General features: G+C 38.9%; 1 pseudogene; it reads right to left on the bottom strand.

Moving 5' to 3' along the window:
• Positions 1–358: 358 nt before the first annotated feature.
• On the bottom strand, positions 359–832 carry LOC104453343 (annotated as a pseudogene).
• Between the last annotated feature and the right edge of the window lie 3382 nt (positions 833–4214).

The raw sequence follows: 4214 nt of genomic DNA, 5'->3' as shown, positions 1-4214 counted from the left end.
TGCACTAATTTTAGCCTGGTCATGGAAATTAAATCGAACCCTAGTCAAACTCTCCTTTGTTAGACGCGAAAGCTCATCCATAAGATTGACCAATGGTGGTCCATCACGTAACTTCCGTCATTTTGTTTACTTGTGAGCACTGTAAGAAGTTGCCATCAGACAAAGATTCGTAGTGAGAGATATGCATGGTCTTGACATTCAGGCAATTGACACCTCATTGACTACAATTCTGTCCATTTTCCCCCGACTCGACAGCGTTCCTGGTTTTCTTATCAAACGTATTGAACACGCGGCCACACACACACACCACCCCCGAAATTTTCATTTTCCTACCACCTGAATGAATGCACTACCCTCCTCATATGGCGAGCAAAAGCCCCGGCAACGACCGGTCTAAGCAGTCCCACGGCTGGCTCTGCCACAGCGTATGGCTCGCCCGCGCCGCCTTCCGCCTCGGCAACGACACCTCTCTCACGGTCAGCCACGTGTTGAAATACTCCCTGAACTGCGCAACCAGCCCGTTCTTCAGCGTCCAAACATGGACCCAATATGCCTGCGCCCCTTCCCACGCCTCGGCAATCACACAGTCGTCGCCCATAGCCGTTGTGCTACGTGGATGGAATGTAAACTCGGAGTAGTCCGATTGCCCAGTAAGCACCCGCATCATGTGCTGGCAATGAGGCGGCCCGTGGAACCACCATTTGAGATCACTGGCCAGGAGCTTGGCCACCATGGCGGAGTCGCCGAGAGCCAATGCGGCCTAAAGGGCCTTGACAGTCGCTTTGTTTGTGTCGGATTCCGGCATGGTAGGTTCAATGTCATTGGTTGCCATTTCTGGGTATAAATGGAGGAATTTGATGCAATGGTCTACAAGCTTATAGATCAATGAGATTTTGCATGGAATATGGCTTGCTTTCTTATAAATGGGACCCACTTTGCTGATTATTCAGAGATCAGGCGATTGGTAGTAGTGATGACGTGGAAGATCAGACGGCCAATACTTGCTCCTAAGATGGGGATGTCCTTTGTGCACACTTGATGCCAAGCAAGAACTCATGGCTCCCACAAAAATACAACTCTAAAATTCATTGCTCTTCTGGGGATGGTCGATGGTGGACTGTACCGGAACCAGATGGATCCAAAAACCATAATAAAACATTTCTCCAGAAAAATGACCATTCTGTCCCTTCAGGGTTGATCTATCCTGTCACCCCTTAGTTTTCTTTATTGTGGACAGAAAATTCACTTTCGATAGGCAAATCTTGAATTCTTAAAGTTAAATCATTAATTTCTCAAACTAGGATCGTACCATAATTCAAGTGGGTAACTCTAAAGTAAAATTGTCTATGCAACGGGGCATGGGAAGTTAAAATATTATGCTTTTTGAGATGTGCATAATCCATCTAATCATATTTGGTGCATAATCTCAGGGCAATTCAAAGAAATATTATTAAGTGCATGAGCTGCATATATGTCCAGTCCACCCTATAAATTTTTATATTACCATTGTCAACTGTTCTAATAGTATAAGTTGCTAAATTTATGTAGGATTTGATATTTTAATAGTCCCTTTCTTGAGTAAGTTGGGCATTGACTTCAAACTAAGCATGGAAATATATCACAAGGAAGTCAAATAAGGGCTTGGATATATTTGAAGTCAAAATCTCATGCTATAATGCTATGTAAAATTTTATGGGATGTCATGGAATCCACCAAATTAAAGGCTTATAATACATTAATCACATGCATTTTCAGCATAAAGGAATTACTCAATAAGGTGGGTCACTTGTCAATTTTCTCGTTCTTTTCTTTCCGAAGTGGCCATGCATAGACAGAAGTAATATAATAGTTTCTATAGTCCTTTATTCCTCAGGTATCTACTCGCCAGGTAAGGCTGCTGCTTAGCAAGAGGGATAGCGAAATGAGGTGTTCCTATTTTTGTCCGGAATGAACTTGATGATTTTGCAATGTACCAAATTTGATGAGTGTGCAAAGAGAACATTCCACTCCACATCTTGTTGACAATTAAGTTTGTCCACTCTTAATTCAAAAGTTTCACTGAATGAAGAACGAATACAAAGATGGAGATGATCACGTGGGTATTCATGGAAAGTTGAAGTCAAGAAAAAGTTAGTGGATGGATTTCTTAGGTTTGTTTTTCTTGGGATTTTCATTCAAGAAATTGACAACAAATTGACCTTTATGATGACAACCTTCATGACCAATTGTAAGTGTTCGTTAACCTCCTCCACAAGAAGATGAGCACTTGCTAGACGAGCAGCCTGGAAGGACTATCGAGATGTCGTCTGGTAAGTCTTGGCTTTATTAGGAGAATTGTTTCCGAGCGGCAAGAAAAAAAGAGTTGCTTCACCTGTCCTTTTGGTCATTCGTCATTAATATCCTGACTAGAAACTAAACTTAAATTAGGGATGCCACGAGGAAAATACATTACAGTGCTAGATGATGGATAGAGATCAGCTATCCTATAAGTCAACTACATTGTCTTTTTTTTTTTTTTTTTTTGCCTCGGACCGCTTGACTAGTTATAAGGGATAGTCTTTTTTGTTCCATTTTACTTATTTCAGCTTATACCAGGCTTATTGTTACTCTGGCTTTATTCCAATTTTCATCCATGGTGCGTCATAGCTCGGATGTTGTTCTTCATGATTAAACCGATTCAATGTCATCGAAGTGTAATTTATAGGTGAACTATCTTCTTTGTAGGATTAAATCTCAAGTTATTGCCAAACAAAAAGCAATAAGATTTATGAAAATAGGTATTCTCTCATTTATAGGTACTGCACGATTCATTCTAGGTCCTATTGGGTTATTTATTTATTTATTTATTTATTTATTTATTTATTTATTTATTTATTATACACGCAATAGTTTGAATCAACTCAAGTTCTTTACTTAGTCAATGATCAGAAAAATAGAAGAAATCAAAATCTCATGTCATGTTGTAAATGAAACGAGTGGTTGAATAAGCAGCATAACATACTATAAGATATGGTGATATGCTGCTCAATCGTTTGTTGTTGTCACTCTTTAGTTTTTTGTTGAGGTTTTTATTTTGTGAGGAGGTACTTAAATTGGATCAGTGATTGATTTCTAAGTTTCATCAAGCTTGGCCTTTCCAACTTGCTTCTGAAGAGTTAAGCAAGGACCTACCGAGTACAAAGTGAGGCATACGAAGAAAAGAGCTGGACAACTTAACTAGACATAAATATCTTAAGATATCTACATAAATAGCATGAGCAATCTTTATTAATTATGAATTGATGTTGCAGTTTCATAATAAGATGACGTCTAGGAACTCATGGTAAAAAAATGTGCAAAAGACAGTTATCATATATTCAAAACTCCTACGCATGATTATCTACACCTAGAATTGTCGACCCATTATACGTAATCCGTTGTATCATGTGGATTCCATGTAGGTCCTAGAACTTGTATGTTTTGGGTTCACCCAATGCTTGAACTCTAAACGGGGAGCCAAATGAAATATGGCTGAAGGAGAATATCGTCATTTGCGGAAAAGTCAGGGACGGGGGCGGCTTGTTTGATGCCAGTCTGGCAGTATTTTTGACTGCTTTGACTCTTTTTTATTAGTTTATTTTTTCTGTATAGCAACGTCGGACGGCTGTCCAAAGGTCGCTTTCAGCGTGCGCGTAACATATGAATTCCTATAGTACCCCACCAGTTCCAGGCAGATTAGGATTTAGAAGAGTCACAGCTACCACTGACATGACATTGAACTTTGAAAAGGTTGGCACGTGATTTATGATCCCTTTCATTAGTAATATATATTAACTCTCTCTCTCTCTCTCTCTCTCTCTCTCTGTAATATGGGAATCCATAATATTTTTCCAATTTAAAGGCATTCTTTTACTAGCAATGTCAAACAATTTTATTCAAAATTCAGGTTAATTGAACTCACTGAGATGGAATATTCTCATTTAATTACCGACTTACTTAATTTTGGGACAAGTGTTATTTTCTCAATTCAATGCAAAATTGAAAGATCTCCTTTTCAACTGCAATTACACCGCCACGTATATTTGCCAACTCATGCTAGTCTCATGTTTAAAAAATTCAATAAACACATTTGATACACACATGCACACACAAATATACAAAATAACAAATCTTTCTGTAAGCGTTATCTCTAAAGTAATACATAGAATTTTGGTTCGCAAGGGAATGATCATTCT

Source organism: Eucalyptus grandis, chromosome 1, assembly GCF_016545825.1.
Source record: "Eucalyptus grandis isolate ANBG69807.140 chromosome 1, ASM1654582v1, whole genome shotgun sequence".
NCBI lineage: Eukaryota > Viridiplantae > Streptophyta > Magnoliopsida > Myrtales > Myrtaceae > Eucalyptus > Eucalyptus grandis.
Note: the sequence above shows the minus strand (reverse complement) of the source record. Positions and strands in the feature narration are given on the sequence as shown.